The following is a 23,852-nucleotide window of genomic DNA, read 5'->3' on the forward strand; positions in this document are numbered from 1 at the left end:
AAACCGGTACAGAAATTTCTGCCTCCTTACAGCCCTAGTTCTGCGTGTGCATGTGTAGGATCGAGCTAGGATTAAACTAAAGCTTCCAAGAGATGGTGAGTTTGGAGGAAGGGTTTGAAACAGACAGGCAAGAAATGAACCCATGAAGGAAGGGAGCTGCAGCCATAAGCGACAGAGAGAGAGAGAGAGAGAGAGAGAGAGAGAGAGAGAGAGAGAGAGAGAGAGAGAGAGAGAGAGAGAAAGTTAATGATTCAGTGTTAATTCCTGGAATTTCCCCTCAAATGCAAAAAAAAGGAGGAGGGGGGGGGGAGAGAAGATGGTAATTATTTTTCATGTCTGAAATTTCTCAGTTCTCTTTTAAATATTGCATGTTCCTGGCTGCAATGACAGCTTGCACTAGCTTGAGGACATGCCTGCATGATAACTATTCATGAGAGGAACAGCTGAAGAACAGTCGCCTTGCTCCTGCTTGGCAAGTGGCGGTGATTTCGATGCTCTGAAGTTGTACCCTGCGGCCATGCAACGTTATTTTCCAAAAAGATCCCTGAAGTTGTGGGGTCAAAAGTGATTCCTGCATCTCAAAGCTTGCTTGGGTCATCGGCGGCAGGCAGTCCCTGAGCTTGGAGAGGCAAACGTTGAACCTTGGTGATCTCTCCTGTACCTACAGTGGCAGCTCAGGTCCTTGTGTTCGATCTGGGAGGGATTCCTGACTCTTTCAGCTACCCTTTCCCTTTCTTCTCGGGAGCGCAGGAATCTGCGTTATACAGAGTCAGACCCATTGTTCTGACGAGCTCAGCATTGTCTTCACACCGCACATAGTTAAACTATGGAACACCTTCCTACTTTTTAAAAGGAATGGGCAAATTCAGGCAGGATTGTGGCTGCTAGCCGCAATGGCGATGCTCTTGCCTCCATGCTCAGAGGCAGTAATGCTTCTGAATGCCACGTGCTGGAAACCACAGGAGTGGAAGAGTGCTCAGGGTCGGTTGGGGGGGGGGTCTCTTACAGGCTTCTGGTTGGCCACTGTGAGAACAGGATACTGGACTTGATTGACCATTGGCCTGATTCTTATGTTTTTATTGTCTACACTGATTGGCAGTAGCTCCCCAGGGTTTCATTCCCAACCCTAGCTGAGGACACTGGGGGTAGAAGCATCTGCATGCAAGGCAGGTCATCTACTGTGGTCCTTCTCAGGGCACTGTCTTTCCTTCTGTGCTCAGATCTTTTGGGATCATAGGTAGTTGCCTTATGTTGAGCAGGGGCGTAGCAAGGGGGGCGAGGGGGGCGGGCCGCCCCGGGTTCCATAATGGAGGGGGTGACATATTAGCAAGAATTTTTTTTGATATATATTTTTTTTTAAATGCCTGCTCCGAAGGTCTTATCTTACTATACTAGGGATTATATCGCTATATATGAAATTTCATGCACATCGTTTAATATCTTGACCCTCCTCCACAAAAATAGCTGTTCACTTGGCTGTTTTCCTATGTCACGAAGGCTGAAATTTCACTTACTGTTCCCAACCCTAACCCTGTGGAAAGCCATCTAATTAGACTTCGAGAGGTTTTTAGGAGGTAATTTAATTATTGTTTGATTTTATACCAATGTTATGTATCTGGTGTTAGCCACCCTGAGCCCGACTTTGGCCGGGGAGGGCGGGATATAAATAAAAGTTCTTTATTATTATTACTTGTTATTATTCCTTTGTAAGAAAATATGGAATAACGTAAAACCATTTTGGCGGGGGGGGGGTCAATGGGGGGGGCTGACAATAAATTTTCCACACCGGGTACCACCTGACCTTCCCATGCCTTCGGGGGGCGACAATTTTTTTTTGCCCCTGGGTACCAATTTACCTAGCTACGCCCCTGATGTTGAGTCACCCCATTGGCTCATCTACCTTGGTATCGTCTACAATGCTGACTTCTTTGTTAACCACCTCCTGAGCTTTTTGCTTCTAGGTCATCTATAACTATAAATATGGATAGCTCGGTTGGTTAGAGCGTGGTGCTAATAATGCCAAGGTTGCAGGTTCGATCCCCGTATGGGACAGCTGCATATTCCTGCATTGCAAGGAGTTGGAATAGATGGTTTTCAGGGTCCCTTCCAACTCTAGGATTCTGTGAAATAAATCCAGTCCTGTTTTTCAGAGGGGGTGACATTGTAGGGATGAAAAACTCTGCCTGTAACAAACGCTTTGACAGAGCAGTGGGAACCTTGGACGAACCTGGCAGCATGACCAGCTGAGTCATGTGGTTACTGGCTGGCTTTTCACAACCTTCCCCTTTCTGAGCCTCAGTCTCCAAATCCATAAAATGGCACTACTAAGGACACTCCTGACAAAGGGGCTGGGCAAATTAGTGAAACAAAGGCAACCGACTACAGAGGAGAGAATAAAACCACTATCTATTAAACAAATTTGAGGAATGACACGAACATCAATCTATTAAAAGTAATTAAAACCATTCCCATTTAACGTTGGAGGGAAATTCCATATGTCAGATTTATCATCCCCTCAGAAACTTCAGCTGGAAATCAAATGTTCCTCTGTTTTCTCTTCATCTCCCGTTCTCTCCCTCCCCCCCGCCCCACTTCCCCATATGGCTCCTGAAACATTTCTCTGTTTCAATGGGTTTTAAAGCTTATTCCTCATAGCTCCTAGAGCATTCATTTTAGCATGTGCTATTTTTGTTATTCAAATTAGTAGGCAGGAGAAAAAACAAACAGCTGGGCATTTGAATCTTATACTTCAGTCTCCACCCTGCCAACCAATACTGCTCACATTACCTGCTTCCTTCCTATCATCAATCTAGAAATGACCAAGGACTCATCACCTCTTATCAGGATTCAACACACTTGTATAAATGACCTTAAATGTCACTCAGGGCAAAACTATATGTTATTACATTATTCGCACGTAAAACAACAATAACCCCAATGTGTTCTTCGGTTGTCCAGTTTTATTTTCGCAGCAAAACAAAACAGTGGCAGGATCCCATTCCACAACGTGTTATCAGTTCAAGGCCACATTCACGTCATAAATTTTAAACATGACAACACCCCATGTTATTTTTATTTTTTAAAAAAATTAATTTCCCATTTTATAATATTTAAACACGTCCTCCTTTATCCACTTTACTTCTTTTGCTCTTAAGAGCTTAACGACTTCCCTCCCCCCTCCCATCTTTTGGTTTTCAAAACTGATCTTTATAACATTGCATTTATACATTTTCCAATTTACGTTTCACTCATTTAGAATATCCCTATTTTTAAATAAATATAAAAAGGTAAAAACAGTAATCCTTATAAGTCTTCCCACAATCCTACTAGTGTTGTTGATTGTTTACAGTTGTCCTTCAAATATTGTATGAAATTGCTCCAGTCCTTTTGGAATGCTTGATCACGCTGGTTTTGGATTTTTCCGGTCAGCTTCGCCAGTTCCGCAAAGTCCATCATCTTCATCTGACACTCTTCTTTCGTTGATATTACTTGTTGTTTCCATTTGGGGACTAAAAGAATTCTAGCTGCTGTCGTTGCATACATAAATATATATATTTAAATCTCCTTTTGGTATCTCTTCCCCCACTATGCCCAATAAAAATGCTTCTGGTTGTTGTTGTTGTTGTTGTTGTTTTACAAAAGTATTTTTATACTGTTGAGCTTTTGGTTTTAACTGGAAAAAGCCTCAAAACCAGTTTAGCACTTGGAGTGGTGTCCAGCTACGCTTCCTCTGCGTTTTCCTGCTTCTCCAGTGCTTTTGCAGAGTTTTTCCAAACTTCTTACTTCTTCTTGCGCAACGGTATGTGTGCCTTGTGCCAGCAATACATTCCACAACGTCTGGATTGTTTCAAAGCAAGTACGCTTTATTTACAGACATATAAATCACGGAGCTTCTCCTGGAGATTCGGATGACATCTCCACTCCAGTCAGAACCGAAAGTAAGACTGAACAAAAGCAATGCGTCACATCAATCACATAGCCATTCGCATACAGCAGATACCCGGATGTATGACACATGTTCCCTGTGGGAGGGCTGTACTATTGAGCTTATTTAACCCTGAAAGCTCCAAACCTCACATATACATTTTCATTAGCTCATTATATATCATTTCCCAGTAAGTGTAATGGTTGGGTCTCTCCCACAGAAGCGAGACAACTCCGGCAGCAATTAACTCAGGTTTATTGCCTAAAACACGCAAATCACTCTGGAGCTCAGTCACTCTGGGTCTGCTTCCAAATTAGCTGTTGCCGAGTCTGAGTTCAGCCCCTTCCTCTTCCCCACATTTAAAGCCCCACTTACACTTCCTTTCCTGTTCATTAATTCTTGCAAACCTACGCGTCTTGGGATAGGTTATTTCCGGTGGCCCTCCCTCTGAGTCCAAGCTTAAACTGTCAGTCTGTGTCTTCTCCTTGGAACTCCCCCCTTCCTTCTCCTTGTTCTCGGAACTCAGCCTTTTACTGCAACTTGGCTGCTCCTCCCTCGTTCCGCATTCCTGCCTCCTGTCTCTCCACACTCTCCCCCTCTGTGAGCAATGGGAGGCAGCTGAGAGTAAGCTTTTACCTCTTTACAAGTCCACCACATGTGATAAAAGTTCCCCTCCATTTATTTAAATTTCCAACACTCCTTGGATCTCATCCTATACATTTTAGCAAGTTTAGTTGGGGCAATACCCCATTTTAAACAGTTACAGGTAGGTAGCCGTGTTGGTCTGCCATAGTCAAAACAAAATGAAAAATGAAAATCCTTCCAGTGTTTGATGTTTTATCACGTTGCTGTTGTTGTTGTTGTGTTATTATTGTGTTGGGAGCCGCACAGAGTGACTGGGGAAACCAAGCCAGATCAGCAGGGTATGTATGTATGTATGTATAAATAAATAAATAAATATTATTATTCAAAACAAAATAAAATAAAAAATTCTTTCCAGTAGCACCTTAGAGACCAACTAAGTTTGTTCTTGGTATGAGCTTTCGTGTGCATGCATTAATATTAATATTATATTAATAACTCTGCAAATGACTCATTGCATGAGCATTTTTTTATCCTTTTGGGTGAATTCCATGGGCGTTTGCCTTGAAATGACCTACATTGCTCAGAAGTGTGCATGCACACGAAAGCTCATACCAAGAACAAACTTAGTTGGTCTCTAAGGTGCTACTGGAAGGAATTTTTTATTTTGTTTTGTTTTGACTATGGCAGACCAACACGGCTACCTACCTGTAACTATTCTTATTCTTATTCTTATTCTTATTCTTATTCTTATTCTTATTCTTATTCTTATCATCCATGGCCAGACCATATTTTGAAGCATCCATTCCCCCACCCCAAGTATGCAGCAACAGCTACTTCACAACTGCTGCCACCTCAGGGCATGTTCTTTGCTGAGACTTTACTGAGTTCCTATTTAGCCACACTATCTCTACTCAGAGGCAAGTCCTGTTGAATTCAACGGGGCTGACTCCCAGGGAAGTTGAGCCAAGACTGCAGTGTGAATACAGAGCAAGCCCAAGATTAGGAAGCTGGAGGAACTTATGCAGGTGCAACGTAAACCAGCATACATCGCCCCTGTTCCAAACTCCATTCAGGATTAGGGTTGCTGCCAACTGAGCTAGCCTAACCCTGGCAGAGTGAAAACGGAAGAATTTGATTTTCAGCACCTTTTTTTCCCGCTGGTGCAAATTCTGCCATGTTGCCAGGTCACGTGACTCAGCTGAGCAGAGTTAGGATCCAGAGAAAGTCCTTCTGGCCTGGTCTTGATTCTCCTGCTCCCTGGAAGACCCATTTTTCATGGCTTATGTTGGCATAGGATCTGCTATTCTTGGCTCAGTTGGCTGAACCTCACCTGAGCTGAAATAAGCGGGTCACTGCAGGATCTTGGGTTTGGATTGCTCCCTAAGTCTGCTCTGATTTTTTATTTATTTTAGTTTTTTAGTTTTCTCTAATTTCTATGATGATGATTTTATTCATTAAATTCAACGTGAGTGAGTGAGTGAGTGAGTGAGTTTGTGGCATGTTTGATTTTATCCATGCCTATTGCATATCGCCAGGATAATCTGCATGAAAGATCTGAAAATGTTTTGCATGCAGACAGAAATAAAATACATTTTGGGGGGGTGGGGGTGGGTTGAGCCTGTGGGGGGGGGTGAGCCTGTTTTGCTTCCAAAACTGATAGGCGCTGAAGCTCAGTAATAAAAGGATTTGTGGTAATAGGAGCAATAATGACACTGGTAGAGGTATTCCCGGGCCTGATCAAGGGAGCTCCTTTAAGGATTTGAATGCAAACAGAAGTTGTGCGTTATTTGTTTTGCAAATGTCATTTTCATGTGTACATGTGGGGGTGCTGATGTTCAAAGTGCTGTAAGAAGGTTAAATCTTCGGCAGGGGGGAGGAAGTTAGAAATCTCCATTTCTGCTGTTAATTAGTCACATGATTCTATTATTATTATTATTATTATTATTATTATTATTATTAGTGGCCGTCAGATTTGTCTCCAGGCTGGGCCAATCAAAGAGTGCAGGAAAAGGTCCACTGCACTCCTGGAATGTCTCCAGATCATCTGATGCATGTGAAGAGGTTAGCTATTAATATTGCCTTCAATACAGCTAAATTATTTGGCTTCGGAATCGCTCGCAGATTCTATTAAAGACCCCTACGGAGGGTTGCTGCTTGAAATAGTCATTTTAATTCATCCGGGTACACTAAGGTGTTGCCTTCCTTTCATTAATAAAATGGAAACTCATAAAGAAAACCAGATTATCCTGAATTTATGATCAAGTAATTTTGTTTCTCTTAGCTCTGGTAATAATTGCAGAACATCATTCCTATCTATTTTCTACCTCTCCCCTCCACTCCTCCTCCTCTCTCTCTCTCTCTTTTTTAACACACCTAGACAATTTTAATTTCTCATGTTTATTTATCTTTTCTTCCCTTTTAATTTGACAGAGGAAAGCTATCTAAGACCCCAGGAGGCAAACCGAAAGAGCCAGGAATGAGTTCTTTCCATCTTCGGTTTAATGAAATAATAAGTAATTGATTTATATTTATGGGTGGTGTAAACATTCAGGAAAATTCTTTTGCATATCAACCTTTCTGATGGTTCCATGAATGGGACTTGCTTTATCTTAGAGACCCTAATCCTGTCGGTTGGCTCATGTTGCTGCCTGGGAGGTGGTGCAAACTGTGAATTCCACTGAGAAGTGGAAAATCTTACCTTGCTACTAGTTTTGACCACTGCAGCAGCATCTGTAGCAGAATTGTGGAACCTTAGGCCTGGAGAATGATTGTATGAGCACTTCAAAAAACACCACTAGATTTCCCTGGCTATGGTGAAAAATATGATGCTGCCTTCATGGAAATCTTAGCAGCTGGAGAATTCACTCATGTCCTACTTGATATCAAAGAGTAAGCTGACAGTAGATCACACCGTTCAAAGCTGGAGTTAACACTTTATTAGCAAAAACAAGATCTTCATAGACTTGGCTAAGTGTCTAATGAACACAGCAGCTCATCCCCAGTAGGTCTTACACAATGAGTCAGTTGCTGAGATTGAAAGTCCCTCCCTCCCCACAGCTGCCTAAGTCCTCTCCTTTCCATCTAGAGTTGTCTGGGATTGAACCTGGGACCTTCTGCATGCAAAGCAGATGCTCTGCCACTGAGCTATGGCCCTTCCCCATGTATTCTCCTTTCCAAAGCTTTCCCCCAAGCAATCAGAGATTGTACCCGTGTGCAGCTGGCTGCTGCTCCACTCATTTCAGCCCTCTTCTTGTTCTGTGAGACAAGAGGGGAGGGGAGCTTGTGGCAGCAGGAGAGGCACCCATGATTCTTCACCAGCCCGACTTTTCTCTGCCTCTTGGTCTCTCTTCTCCCACGTGTCAGCTTCAGCTTCTGCCTTCAGATTCTGGACTCCTCTCTGCCACAGACGTGCCCAACTTCCTAAGCCCTGTTTCTCATTCAGCTTCCAACACCTCCTCACAGTCTTAGAATCATAGAATCATAGAATCATAGAGTTGGAAGAGACCACAGGGGCCATCCAGTCCAACCCCCTGCCAAGCAGGAAGCACCATCAAAGCATGCCTGACAGATGGCTGTCAAGCCTCTGCTTAAAGACCTCCAAAGAAGGAGACTCCACCACACTCCTTGGCAGCAAATTCCACTGTCGAACAGCTCTTACTGTCAGGAAGTTCTTCCTAATGTTTAGGTGGAATCTTCTTTCTTGTAGTTTGAATCCATTGCCCCGTGTCTGCTTCTCTGGAGCAGCAGAAAACAACCTTTCGCCCTCCTCTATATGACATCCTTTGATATATTTGAACATGGCTATCATATCACCCCTTAACCTTCTCTTCTCCAGGCTAAACATACCCAGCTCCCTAAGCCGTTCCTCATAAGGCATCATTTCCAGGCCTTTGACCATTTTGGTTGCCCTCCTCTGGACACGTTCCAGCTTGTCAGTATCCTTCTTGAACTGTGGTGCCCAGAACTGTACACAGTATTCCAGGTGAGGTCTGACCAGAGCAGAATATAGTGGTACTATTACTTCCCTTGATCTAGATGCTATACTCCTATTGATGCAGCCCAGAATTGCATTGGCTTTTTTAGCTGCTGCATCACACTGTTGACTCATGTCAAGTTTATGGTCTACCAAGACTCCTAGATCCTTTTCACATGTACTGCTCTCAAGCCAGGTGTCACCCATCCTGTATTTGTGCCTTTCATTTTTTTTGCCCAAGTGTAGTACTTTACATTTCTCCCTGTTAAAATTCATCTTGTTTGCTTTGGCCCAGTTCTCTAGTCTGTTAAGGTCATTTTGAAGTGTGATCCTGTCCTCTGGGGTATTAGCCACCCCTCCTAATTTGGTGTCACCTGCAAACTTGATCAGGATACCCTCAAGCCCATCATCCAAGTCATTGATGAAGATGTTGAATAAGACTGGGCCCAAGACAGAACCCTGTGGCACCCCACTAGTCACTTCTCTCCAGGATGAAGAGGAGCCATTAATGAGTACACTTTGGGTTCGGTCAGTCAGCCAGTTACAAATCCACTGAATGGTAGCATTGTCTAGTCCGCATTTTACCAGCTTCTTTACGAGAATATCATGGGGCACCTTGTCAAAGGCCTTGCTGAAATCAAGATAGGCTACTCCCTCTTCTCCCTCTTCTCCCTGTGACCACACATTGTTGTCCCACCACCGCTACCCAGGCTCTGAGCCTTCTTCCCTTGGTGGTTTCCCAGCTGGTTCCCCCCACCATTCCTCTGCATCTAATCAGTCAGTACATGAACTTGAGGGCTTTCCATAGGTATCTGGTTGGCCACTCAGACTGCTCATCCCACAAGACCAGACTCTTCTTAGCAGTCGCCACAAGATAATATGATGATGATGAAGAAGAAGAAGAAGAAGAAGAAGAAGAGGAAGAGTTTGGATTTGATACCTCGCTTTATCACTATCCAAAGGAGTCTCAAAGCAGCTTCTTCCCCTTCCTCCCCCACAACAAACACTCTGTGAAGTGAGTGAGGCTGAGAGACTTCCGAGAACAATCTGTAAACCAACACTAAAGGTAAAGGGACCCCTGAACATAAGATCCAGTCGTGTCTGACTCTGGGGTTGTGGTGCTCATCTCGCGTTACTGGCCAAGGGAGCCGGCATACAGCTTCCGGGTCATGTGGCCAGCATGACAAAACCGCTTCTGGCAAACCAGAGCAGCGCACGGAAATGCCGTTTACCTTCCCGCTGGAGTGGTACCTATTTATCTACTTGCACTTTGACATGCTTTTGAACAGCTAGGTGGGCATGAGTAGGGACCAAGCAACGGGAGCTCACTCCGTTGTGGGGATTCGAACCGCCGACCTTCTGATCAGCAAACCCTAGGCTCTGTGGTTTAACCCACAGTGCCACCCGTGTCCCTAAACCAACACTAAATGTCCATAAAAATAGCAAAGGGTTTAGTCATCGAGCTTTGTAGTAAAGAATATACAAGAGAAGACAGTATGTAAAAGATTTAAAGCAGGGTGTACCTGTCCCCATCTGCATGTTTCTATTGAGGGGAGAATAGAAAGAGGACAATGTCCTTCAGTTTTTTTTAAACCTCCTTAGCAGGAGCAGATGATGTGACAGGGGCTGGTGGCACTTACCAGAACTCTAGTTGGTCAGATTGATGCTGGTTACCAGGAGACAAAGCAAGAGGCAAGGCTGGCACTTCCGCAATAATGGAAGTGCTGGATTGGCCCTGCTGGTGAGTTTTCACTGCACCAACCTTGCCACTGCCTCTAGGCTCCTGCTCTGCCCTCTTGATAATAAGCAGCAAGGCTACTGACCGGAGGTCAGGTGAGTGCCATCACCCCACCATATCTAGCCCTTATGCTTCATATGTTCTTATACTCCACCCACATGGAGACAATAGTTTATGTTAGTTAGGTGGATAACGAAGCCTGATCATGAGCACGGCAGACCAATGAGATCTGGGACTTTTTAATTTAGAGAAAAGGTGAGTAAGAAGTGACTTGTTAGAAGTTTATAAAATTATTCACGGCATGGAGGAAGTGGATGGAAAAAGGTTTTTCTCCCTCTCACATAACATCAGAACTTGTGAACATCCAATGAAGCTGAATGTTGAAAGATTCAGGACAGATAAAGGACAGTGTCAGGAGTGTGTGCAGGACCCAGGCCCTGTGATCAGGAGGGCTTCGCAGGACTGGGGCCTTCCTAAGTTTGTTCTGGAGAGGAAAGGCACGGCCGCATAGGTGAGGCCGCTTGGTAACTTGCTGCACCTGGTGGCAAGAGCCGGGAAGGGATATAGTTTCAGCATTTCCCTTCGGCTCTTTGTCACAGAAACATGCTTCCTGCCTTGTTGCGTCTGGCCTCTTGATTCCTGCCTCCTGATCCCCGGACCTCGGCTTCTGGACTCCTTGCTTCTCGACCCTTGGACCCTTGACTTTGTGACTCTCTGCTCCCTGACCCTTGAACCCTGGGTTTCTGGACTCGCATTCCTGCTCCCACCTCCCCGGTCCTGACGTCCTCTGCCGGGACTTCGTTCACCCGTAGACCGGACCGTGACAGACAGATTTATTCACACAGCACATAGTTAAACTATGGAACTCCCTCCCACAAGAGGCAGTGATGGCCGCCAACTTGGATGGCTTCAAAAGAGATCTGGACAAATTCTTGTAGGAAAGGTCTAAGAGGGCTATTGACAGCTTACTAGCCATAATGATGATTTCTTTATATTCCACCCATCTGACTGGGTTTCTCCAGCCACTCTGGGCGACTCCCAACAAAATATTAAAAACACAATAAAACATCAACCATTAAAAACTTCCCTCAACAATGCTGCCTTCAGATAGAATCATAGAATCATAGAGTTGGAAGAGACCACAAGGGGCATCCAGTCCAACCCCCTGCCAAGCAGGAAACACCATCAAAGCATTCCTGACAGATGGCTGTCAAGCCTCCGCTTAAAGACCTCCAAAGAAGGAGACTCCACCACACTCCTTGGCAGCAAATTCCACTGTCCAACAGCAATTACTGTCAGGAAGTTCTTCCTAATGTTTAGGTGGAATCTTCTTTCTTGTAGTTTGAATCCATTGCCCCGTGTCCGCTTCTCTGGAGCAGCATAAAACAACCTTTCTCCCTCCTCCATATGACATCCTTTTATATATTTGAACATGGCTATCATATCACCCCTTAACCTTCTCTTCTCCAGGCTAAACATACCCAGCTCCCTAAGCCGTTCCTCATAAGGCATCGTTTCCAGGCCTTTGACCATTTTGGTTGCCCTCCTCTGGACACGTTCCAGCTTGTCAGTATCCTTCTTGAACTGTGGTGCCCAGAACTGGACACAGTATTCCAGGTGAGGCCTGACCAGAGCGGAATACAGTGGTACTATTACTTCCCTTGATCTAGATGCTATACTCCTATCGATTGGCTTTTTTAGCTGCTGCATCACACTGTTGACTCATGTCAGGTTTGTGGTCTACCAAGACTCCTAGATCTTTTTCACATGTACTGCTCTCAAGCCAGGTGTCACCCATCCTGTATTTGTGCCTTTCTTCTAAAACTTGTGTATTCTTTATCCCCTTGACATCTGATGGGAGGGCATTCCACAGAGAGGGAGCCACTGCTGAGAAGGCCCTCTGCACGGTTCCCTGTAACCTCTCACAGTGAGGGAACTGCCGTAAGGCCCTCAGAGCTGGACCTCAGTGTCCGGGCTGAACGATGGGAGTGGAGACACTCCTTAAGGTGTACCTGGCTGAATCTGTTTAGGGCTTTAAAGGTCAGCCCCAACACTTTGAATTGTGCTGGGAGCCAATGTAGATGTAGGCTATGTGCTACCTCCATGGTCAGAGGCAGTAATGATTCTGAATACTAGTTGCTGGAAACCACAGGAGGGGATCTGCTCTTGTGTTTGGGTTCTGCTTGAGGGATTCCTGCTTACATCTGGTTGGCCAGTGTGAGAACAGGTTGCTGGCCTTGATGCGCCATTGGTCAGACCCAGAAGGCTCTTCTTCAGTTCTTGAGTCTAGGCTCCCATTGTGTGAAAGCCAACCTATAGGCAATCGCTGAGATGCATAGAAGAAGGTCCAGACACATTTTCTGTGCTGCTCCCGTAAAAATATCAAATTGAAAATATTTCTGTTCAGCAAATTCAGCAAGTCTAAATTAATAAAGCATTTGGTTTTATTGGCTTTCAATGCTTGAGCAGGTTAAGGATGTGTAAGCAGGAAAAGATTCCATTTTGGTGAAGAGGAGGTGAAATGTCCATGACGCCAACAGAGCCATTAAGAAAGATTAGGCCATCTCTGGAAACTGCTTAACTTTGAGATTAGCAAAAAAAATAATGAAGGCTACTAATTAAAAGAAAGGAAACAATTTTTGAAAGAAAGCAGATCTACCCTCCATTTAATCCAAGAGTTTATGGATATATTGTATATAAACATACTCTGGAGTGAATTGAAGTTGTACAAGTGCAAGATCTGCGGAATCAAAATATGGACATTCAACAAGCCGCATTACAGCTTATTTATGAAAGTTGGCTTAATGGGTGTCCTGGTAGTAGTTAGGCCTTGAAAGAGCAGACTTTGAGGACAGGGTTATAAAACGTGACAAATGTTTTTAGACGTTAAGGCAGAAGAAGAACCTGCCGGATCAGGCCAATGGCTCCTCTCAACCTTCATCCTGTTCTCAAAGTAGCCAACGAGATGCCTCTTTGCCTGGGATATTCATAGAATTACAGGCTTCTGATATGATATTGGAATGTCCCGGGGATGAGGCGGAGCTCAGACTACAGCGCTGTGGTCTAAACCACTGAGCCTCTTGGGCTTGCTGATCAGAAGGTTGGAGGAAGGGGGGGTGCGGTGAGGAAGGACTGACCCCATGGGTCACCACTGGAGGGGGGTGACAAAATGGCAGGGGGCACTCACTGCGGGGCCTGCAGCACACCCGAGCCTTCTCCTGGAAGTGACTCAGTGGCTTGGGCACCCACAGGCTCTGTGTTGCCCCAAACAGTCTGCCCGCAGCCTCCCCCTCAGCTGTAGGACGGCTGAGTGGGAGGAGGCAGGCAGACTCCCTGGAGGCCCCGTGGGCGGCTGGCCGCACCCCTGGGCATAGGGCATGCGTGCCGCCCCAGGTGCCCAATCAGCTTGCTCTGCCACTGGCCACACCAAAAGACACGCACCCCAATTTTTGTCGAATGTTGGAAGGTCTGATTGATTTTTAAGGAGAGTTCTTCCTTTTACCTAAGCTCCCCACAACACATTTCCTCTCTGGTTTCTTTAAGACTTCACTTGAAAAAAGAAAGAAAGAAAGAAAAGACCAGCTGTCAGGCACACGGTAAGCAACATCCTCACCTCCTGGTGGCTACAGGAATGTCTAGCTGAGGACTCCAGCCGGGTATTTTCAGGAAGCACAGGAATCCAGGAGGGCTGCAGAGGACAGATCACTGGAGAGATGATCTGTGGGAAGAAAGAAAGGTCACTCACAAAAACCCCTTGCCCACCTTGAAAGTTAGATAAGCCCAACAGACCCTGCACCGCACTCACAAGAATTTCATCAAACATTCCCCTCCCCTTAGTAATTTCCGAGTGCAATCCATTCCCCTTGTATATGGATGAAGAGTGACTGGGAGGAAAGAGACAGCTATTTCTTTATTTTTTGCCACAGCAGTAATACGCATCAACGTATCCTTTAGAACCTCATTGCCCGCCTCCCAAATATTTGTAAATGTTATTTCGAAACCTGTTTACTTCTGTTCGGCACTGGTTCTTTCCATGGCTGCCTTCCTTCCTCTTGCGAGGATTCTTTCGGTTTCTTCTGCATGCCTTAATAAGTGCGCTTGACAAATGTTTTACATTTACGGGAGTTTTAAAAGGCAGGTGCGATGTGACATATCAGAGGAAGCAAATTAAACCCTTGTAAAGCACAGCTGGAATGCTAAAAAATCTGTATTTGTAATTTAAATACGTGACACTATCGCACTGTAAAAATCGGTTCATAATTAGAAAACATCTGTTTCCTTCTCCATCCTCTTCCCCCCCCCCCAATATAATGTCTAATAGTATATTTAAATAATTTAGAATGCAATAAGACCGAGAAGTCAAGCAATCGTGAGTTATTCAGGGTGTTCATTTTCCTTTTTTTGTTTCAAGGTTCTGCTCTGACATTGTGGAAGGTAATTCTCAGTTCAGGATATAATAACCATTGATGAGAAGCATACACCAGACACAGGTACCACGGCGACCTTTCTGTGAGTGATAGGAAAATCCAAGATTTTGTAGATGATGTCAACAAGAAGGATTTATACAGTGTTGTTTCCCCCCCTTACTTGTATAGTTATGGATAGACTCCGACTTGATTACTTTAACAGCACAACGAATGTGGCAGAGCCATAAATACAGCAGTGTTTATCAAGCGCTTTGCATTCTGGAAATCTACTTGAGCTAGCTCAAGATCTCGAATTTGTTTTCATTTCATTTTATTGTGAATAAAAAATATTAATCAAAATAAACGCTCAACCATCAACCGAGCCGCCTTGACAATAGGGATCGTGCATTGCAAAGCAAGCTAACTGCTTGTTCTTTCAGTAACGAAAAAAAGGACATTGAAAAGGGTCTGCTGGATCAGGCCAGTGGCTCATCTAGTCCAGCATCCTGGCTATATTTATTATTTTCACCCTGTGGGGAAGGGATGAGAAGCAGAAAAATAGGAAGGAAAGGGAATGTGTGGGCATGGGTGGCAAGAGGTTGTCATGCAATCTGATTGAAGACCCAAAGGCACAACAAGTTATTTGAACATAGATAAATATATAGATGTCACGAATACTTCTATATAAAGCCATATTTGGCAGGTACAAGGTTTAAATGGGAACAATTGTTCATATATCTCATAATAAACCACCGAAGAGATGCAGCGTATTCAGGTTCTGCATTTCAATCTAATACTTGCAAGTGGTGGGTGAGGGTTTTTTTCCTGCGATATGTATTACAACGTGGCAAACAGATAGCTCAGTCGGTACAGCACGAGACTTTTAACCTCAGGGTCATGGGTTCGAGCCCCACAGTAGGCAAAAGATTCCTGCATTGCAGGGGGTTGGACTAGATGACCCTCGCAGTCCCTTTCAATTCTACAATTCTGTGATTCTATGACCCAGGTGCTCAGAGGCTTGAGATATTGTTCCAAATCTGGAAGGCAGCAACAAGTAAATAGAAAGAGGCTTCAAAACAAACAAAGAGTTACTCCCTTTAAAAATAGACAGTAAGCACAAGTCATGGTTCACATGTATGATGTGACCAACAGTGACACAAATTTCAGACATTAATGCAGACCAAAGGATGTAAACTGTTGGGCAGGGCCACCAAATGTGCCAGTATGTCCCAATGGAGCCACAATCCACCAACAAAGCTTATTACCTGTTCCCTGAATGGGCGCCATTCTGACTGGAGTGTAAAACCACCTGATTTTAATGGAATTTCCCCCACTGATTTTAATGGAATTTCCCCCACTGCTAGAGGTTTCCATAGACCAGATCCTATCCCAGCTAATTGTGTCATTTCAAAAGCCATGTTCCCACTGGCGGAGGAAGGTGTGTGTGGTGGGTGCGGGTGTCATCCCTGAGCCCCCCTCAGGTTGACATTGCCACCCTGCTTTGCTGGGATGCTCGCCGAGGGTGACACTCCCTTGGATGCTAGCCCCGCCCCTGCAGGCGGCTCTAGCCCCGCCCCTGCGTGCACAGCATGTGCGCTGCTCTGGGTGCCGGAGAAGCTAGTTCTGCCTCTGCCTGTTTCCAGATGGATTTCAAGCCTAACAAAGGAGAACATAAGGAGACAAGAAGCTTCGTGTAATTTGGGAAACCAAACCCTGAATCCGAGCAGCAGGCAAAATTTAAATGGTTTCAAATTGTGGAAACCTAAGAAATGAAATTAATTGACTTACTTGATACAGTACCTTCTCAGCCAATTGCATGTGATCCCTCTTAATTTCTCAGTACTGTGGTACCCCGTGTTACGTACACGATCCGTTCCGGGTCGCGCCATGTAACCCGGGTGTACATAACGCGAACAAAAAAGAAAAAAAAGAGAAAAAACCCAGAAGTTTGCAAGTTTTTTGCACTTCTGCGCATGCACAAAGTGTGCAGAATGCTTCTGGGCACCTGCGCATTGCACGTGCTCCATGGAGGACTTCCGGGTTACGGACGTACGTAACTCGAACGTACGCAATACTACCCGAAGGAGTCTCAAAGCGGCTAACATTCTCCTTTCCCTTCCTCCCCCACAACAAACACTCTGTGAGGTGAGTGGGGCTGAGAGACTTCAGAGAAGTGTGACTAGCCCAAGGTCACCCAGCAGCTGTATGTGGAGGAGTGGAGACGCGAACCCGGTTCACCACATTACAAGTCTACCACTCTTAACCACTACACCACACTGGCTCTCAGAGGCCAATAGATAGCAGAAGCCTAGTGCCTGCCTGCTCTGGGCACAGCTGCAAAGTCCTTTCCCCTCCTCTTCCATTCATCTGATCCAGCTCAGGGCTCAGCGAGGCAACAATGGAATGCCCCAGGTTGAGATCTCTGGTGAAAAGGATCAAGTGCATGGAAGATCTCTGCCTGAGAATGAATGAACAAATCTTTATTTGCATCAGCCATTGGCCATAGCAACAAAACAACAACACGATATACAAAGAACATAAATAAAAAGCCGATTATATAAAAAACACTTTAGGGTCCTGAATCAACAGTCAAACTGTGGACCTTATTCTGACTGCGCCAGCTAAAAACCTTGCAACCTTTGCTGTCACCTGCTCATCTTGATCTGCCGAGAGAGAGGACACTGTGGCAGTGTTTGGGTGACCTGGAATGGACGATAAAAGAGGGATGATAATCTCATTCCTCAAGTCTTTATAAAGAGTGCAAGCCAGAAGGGCATGCGCCACCGATTCGGTACTGCCATCTCCACGGGGACATAAGCGTTTTTCGTGTGGAATCTGTTGGAATTGTCCCTCAAGTACAGCTGAGGGCAATACATTCAATCTTGCGAGGGTAAAAGCACACCTATATTTTAGAATGGCTAGGTTATGCAGATAGGGTGCCAGAGAGTCGAAATGGGTAGGTGGAAAATAGTCATACCATGGGCAAAATTTCTTTATTGTGGCCAAGTCTGTAGCTGCTAACCCATCAGATTAAACAATGCTGGGCTGGCTGATCAAAAAGGCTGGCTGATTCCCACCTAAATATTATGTACTGAGGGCAAACAACAAGGGAGCCTTCGTGTCTTTCTTGTGAACCAAAATGATCAAGGGGGTGGAGCGAATTCCTTCTGTAGAAAGGTTGACACCTTTGGGACTTTTTAGTTTAGAGAAAAACCAAGTAAGAGAGGGGGAAAGACAGAAGTGTTTGATGTGCATGGAGAAAACAGGTACAGTACAGAGAAAAGTGTTTCTCCCTCTCACATAACACTAGAAATTGTGGACATCCATGAAGCTGAACATCGGAAGATTCAGGACACATAAAATAAAATACTTCTTTTACAGAGGAACTCATTCCCACAGGAAGCACTAATGTGCACCAGCATGGATGGCTATAAAAGTGGATTAGATAAATTCATGGAGGAGAGAACTATTGATGGCTATTAACCATGAGAGCTAGGCTCTGCTTCAAGAGTTGGAGGCAGCTATTGTACTCAGGTTCTGCTTGCAGGTTTCCATAGGCACCTGGTTGGCCACTGTGGGAGCAGGATGTTAGACTAGATGGGGTGTTGGCCTGATCCAGCAGACTCATCCTATGCTCTTAGATGAGCTCCAGAAGGCAGCTGGCTACCCACTCTGTTGGACAGAGAAAGCTGAGATGGTTGGACCTTCGGTTGGTTGAGCAAGGGACCCCTTCCTTAATCATAACTTTCTGGGAGGTTCCCACCTTGAATGTTGATCTGTTTCTGTCTCAGTCTACACCGCCTCTCCACAACCTCTGCTCCTTCAACCCACGGCTACCTTTTTCATCAGCTTCCGCATTGTGGGCCAGGGGCAAATAATGGCAGAATATCTCGCTAAAGAAGGGGGTACTTAATCAGCAATCAAGATTCAATTTGTTTTAATTTTAGCAGGTGTTTGTGAGGTGCATTGATGGGAGAGATAATATGCACTGCTTTCATTAGCTCTCTTGTTTTTTGCGCTTGAACATTTAAGAGCCAGATGTTTGGAGGTGAGCTGATCAGAATATTAAGTCCCCAGAGGTTGGTTTCCACAGTGTTTTACATTTCTCTCTTTATCTCCATCGCCTCACCCTGAGCTGCGAGGTGCAAGAGCTCGCACTGACAAAGTACAATTTCAGCTCCGCCGTTCAGCAAGGAGCTTCAAAACGAGTGGCTAATTCCCCCCTCTCCAATACTTTTATTCTAATAATCTGCAATTAATTCTTGGTCCTCAGGTCAGACTCATTTCCCATTTCCTAACCGTTTCAGCTGTTAGAAAGCGCCTTTGTAGAAATGGCTAGAGTTTTTACCAGGTTTTTATTTCATTTCACCAATCCTGTAAAAGAAAGAAAGAAAAGAAACCCAGCGAACACATAGCATACAAAGGAACTGATCTCATCACTGGTGAACGCTAAATATCTCAGGCAGATCAGGTCTGTGGAATACACCAGCTAGGATGTGACAAGGTCAAAACATATGGATGAGAGCAATGTTGGCCAAAACGCCTCTAAAAAACAGTAAAGCAGTGAATCTTTCAAGTGCAAAAAGGTACCAGAGCTTGTGTGTGTGTATACACACACACACACACACACACACACACATACACAGAGATAAACAGAAATCATATATAAAAATTAGCACGGGGGAACACCATTTCATTTCATTTTGCACAGATAATTCTAATGGGTTTGTCACTTTCAGATACACCTTGATTCTTAATGCCTTTGCAGGAGTTTTTATGTACCGGTATTTGGTTGACATTTATATATTGCTCTTTGTACAATATCACACAAGTAAAATACAAAATAAACACAGCAGCAAATAAATTAAGGCAACAAATGGCAACTTCCTAAGGTAGCTCATCACTGCAAAGCAGCAGCAAAATAATACTGAGATGAATTGGAGAGTTATGCTCCCGGGATCACAACCACCTTTACTGGGACTTCTACTGCCATAGAAACTACCCTGGTCACCTTATATGTTGACCTCTGCCGGGAGAGGGACGGGGTGATGTATCCCTGTTAATCTTCCTTGGCGTCTCAGTCATCCTTGGCCTTTTGATACCATTGACCATGGTATCCCCAAGTTGGGGGTGGACAGCATTGCGGGGTCCCTCAAAGTTCAGTTCTATCCCCCATCTATATAAAGCTGCTGAGTGGGGTCATCCACGGTTTTGGAGTGTGTTGTCGGCAGTATGCTGATAATACACAGCTCCGTTTCTCGTTTACATCCCTTCGCATCCTGGTCATTACCTGTTTGATTTACTTCCGTCCGGACGTCGTTACAGGACTCTATACACAAAAACATCCAGGCACAGGAATAGTTTTTCCCCCCCTTTTGCCATCAAACTGTTGAATTTGTAGTTGTGTGCGGAAGGGAGGTCAGTTGGTGGTATGGGGTTTCTTTGCTGTGCTGTTGTATTGTGAGGTGGAATCGTGTTTGTATGAGGTACGCTTTTCTTTACATTGCAATGTAGTCGAAGCAAAATTCCAAGTATGATTGATACTTGGCCAATAAATTATTCCTTATTCCTTAGTCCAACAGATCTGCTGAACTGGTGCCTGGCCTCGGTAATGGATTTAAAAAGAGCCAATAAACTTAATCCAGATATGACAAAGGTCAGATGGATAGGACACTGCTTGCTTTTTGGGGGGTTAAAAAGAGTAAAGGGACCCCTGACCAATTAGGTCCAGTCGTGTCCGACTCTGGGGTTGCGGCGCTCATCTCGCGTTACTGGCCGAGGGAGCCGGTGTACAGCTTCCAGGTCATTTGGCCAGCAGGACTAAGCCGCTTCTGGTGAACCAGAGCAGTGCATGGAAACGCCATTTACCTTCCCGCCAGAGCGGTACCTATTTATCTACTTTCACTTTGACGTGCTTTCGAACTGCTAGGTGGGCAGGAGCTGGGACTGAACAATGGGAGCTCACCCCATCGCGGGGATTTAAACCGCTGACCTTCTGATCAGCAAGCCCTAGGCTCTGTGGTTTAACCCACAGCGCCATCTGTGTCCCTTTTTTGGGGGGGGGGGTTACACTTCCTCAAAAGGAGCAGCTAGATAGCTTGGGGGATGCTCCTGGTTCCCTTGCTGTCACTTGAGACCCAGGTGGCCTTGGTGGCATGGAATGCCTTCTGTCACCTTCAGCTGGTGGCCCAGCTAATCACCATCCCCATCATTTTTATTATTAATACCCCAACCACCTGTCTGTTCTTTTAAAGGGCCATTGCCTTATTCTGTAACTGCTGGCTCCTATGGCATGGGGACAGTGAGAGATGAATTGAAGGGGTGTGCTCTCAGCAGGAATAGCCCAGCAAGGCCCTACCCTCTAGTATGGATGGTCTATGAATGGGGGGAGGGCAATGGCTTCCTTGGTGAGCAAGATGGGGGACTGAGGCCACAGAACATGACAGTCACCCCCATGTCTGCCATTGCTGCCCTCCCAGAATGAAACAGGTGACTCCTGTAAACTGGTATTCATTCTACTCAGGAAAGAGCAGTGGCTAGCAAGCAAAGGTTGGGAAAATCCCACCAGCTTCACTATCCTGGTCTCTTCAGCTCAGATGGCGGCAGTGAGGATTGTCACTTTCTCACCTTACTTTCCTACAGCACCATGTGAATACAGAAGCCACCATCAGCCATGGTGTCCTTCTGACATTTCCCATAATATGCCGCCTTGTTTATCAATCCAGCTGGGGGCAGAACCTTTGCAGGGCTTTTAGGCTGAGCCACTTCATTAGCGTACCTACACTATTAACTGGTGTTGAGATTAACTGTCAAGACTGTCGCGAATTTCCCTCGCGGCCCTTTAGCAGAAATGCTCAGAGTCCCAGGTTCTTCAGTGCAGTATATTTATTGTGCGCTGTATGCAAATATCTACAGGCTATGATACACGAGCAGTTCATACAAATAAGCAGAGTACCTGGCTGCACCTTAAGGCAGGTAGGAAGACTTCTCCCTAAACCTCTCGCTCTCTCTCTGACCACACCCTTCTACTACCACACCACACTGCTGGATGGGTTTCCCTTTTATACCAATGGCAACCAATCAACTGACAGCACATTACTGCTGAGTCATTCTGACCCAGCACTCCTATAGAAAGTATTGCACCAGCCAGTTGCATCGGCTATTCTCACTTTTACTAGCAAACTCAGGCCTGCGGATTTACTTTCTCACACAGCATTCTGTGGATCCCGACAAAGACTTCCTATAATGGCGCCTAGGCTTTATAGTTTGGTAAGGTGCTAAGAGAAAATAATAGAAGAAGAACCTGCTGGATATGGCCAGCATCATGTTCTCACGGTGGCCAATCAGATGCCCCAACGAGAATCATAGAATCATAGAGTTGGAAGAGACCGCAAGGGCCATCCAGTCCAACCCCCTGCCAAGCAGGAAACACCATCAAAGCATTCCTGACAGATGGTTGTCAAGCCTCTGCTTAAAGACCTCCAAAGAAGGAGACTCCACCACACTCCTTGGCAGCAAATTCCACTGTCCAACAGCTCTCACTGTCAGGAAGTTCTTCCTAATGTTTAGGTGGAATCTTCTTTCTTGTAGTTTGAATCCATTGCTCCGTGTCCGCTTCTCTGGAGCAGCATAAAACAACCTTTCATCCTCCTCTATATGACATCCTTTTATATATTTGAACATGGCTATCATATCACCACCTAACCTTCTCTTCTCCAGGCTAAACATACCCAGCTCCCTAAGCCGTTCCTCATAAGGCATCATTTCCAGGCCTTTGACCATTTTGGTTGCCCTCTTCTGGACACGTTCCAGCTTGTCAGTATCCTTCTTGAACTGTGGTGCCCAGAACTGGACACAGTATTCCAGGTGAGGTCTGACCAGAGCAGAATATAGTGGTACTATTACTTCCCTTGATCTAGACGCTATACTCCTATTGATGCAGCCCAGAATTGCATTGGCTTTTTTAGCTGCTGCATCACACTGTTGACTCATGTCAAGTTTATGGTCTACTAAGACTCCTAGGTCCTTTTCACATGTACTGCTCTCAAGCCAGGTGTCACCCATCCTGTTTTTGTGCCTTTCATTTTTTTGCCCAAGTGTAGTACTTTACATTTCTCCTTGTTAAAATTCATCTTGTTTGCTTTGGCCCAGTTGTCTAATCTGTTAAGGTCATTTTGAAGTGTGATCCTGTCCTCTGGGGTATTAGAAGTCCCTAAGTATCCTCTCCTGTGGCTTCCAACAATATTACTGCCTCCAACTGTGGAGGCATATCCACCATGGCAAATAGGAGAGTTGTTAGGAGATCCTTTGCCCCTTCACAGAATGACCACCCCTTGGATTCTCTGGGTAGAGAGGATGGATATGAAAGCAATGAAGTGTGTAGTGCTAAATCTAAGATTGTGTGTGCGCGTCCACACACACAAACACAAGCATGCACATGGAAGGCATATGCAATTGCATCTGGCTGGCCACTGTGAGAACAGGATGCTGAAATAGATGGATCATTAGCTGGATCCAGCGGGCTATTCTTATTTTTTTAGAATCATAGAGCTGGAAGAGACCACAAGGGCCATCCAGTCCAACCCCCTGCCAAGCAGGAAACACCATCAAAGCATTCCTGACAGATGGCCTCCGCTTAAAGACCTCCAAAGAAGGAGACTCCACCATACTCCTTGGCAGCAAATCCCACTGCCGAACAGCTCTTACTGTCAGGAAGTTCTTCCTAATGTTTAGGTGGCATCTTCTTTCTTGTAGTCTTATTTCTCCACATCCATCCTTTCCTTGCCTCTGTCGTTTCTCCAAATATCAAACTTTAGATAAAACCTTTGGGGCAGAGACCTCTCCTCGTTCCCTGCTTGCTCCATAAACCTTTGGGGCAGAGACCTCTCCTCGTTCCCTGCTTGCTCCATAAATTGTTAAGCATGCTTATGCTGCTGGATTAATCAGCATTAGCATTCAGAATATACATACAGCTTTGCTTACATTCACGTGTGTTGTTGTTGTTTCTCTGCCTGCCCATATAGATTTCCTTCCGGCCGTGAGTTCGGACCATTTAATACTGCAAAATAAGCCGGCAATAAAGTGCTAATAGACTTGCCAGTGGCAAATGTTATAATCTTCCCTCCAGCAGCCCCCTCCACCCCCATTAATTGTTCTCTGTTTACTTTGATACCCGACGATTGCTATGTTTTACAAGCGCATTGCCTAATTGTGTCACCTTGTACT

Source organism: Lacerta agilis, chromosome 3 (genome assembly GCF_009819535.1).
Source record: "Lacerta agilis isolate rLacAgi1 chromosome 3, rLacAgi1.pri, whole genome shotgun sequence".
Lineage (NCBI taxonomy): Eukaryota > Metazoa > Chordata > Lepidosauria > Squamata > Lacertidae > Lacerta > Lacerta agilis.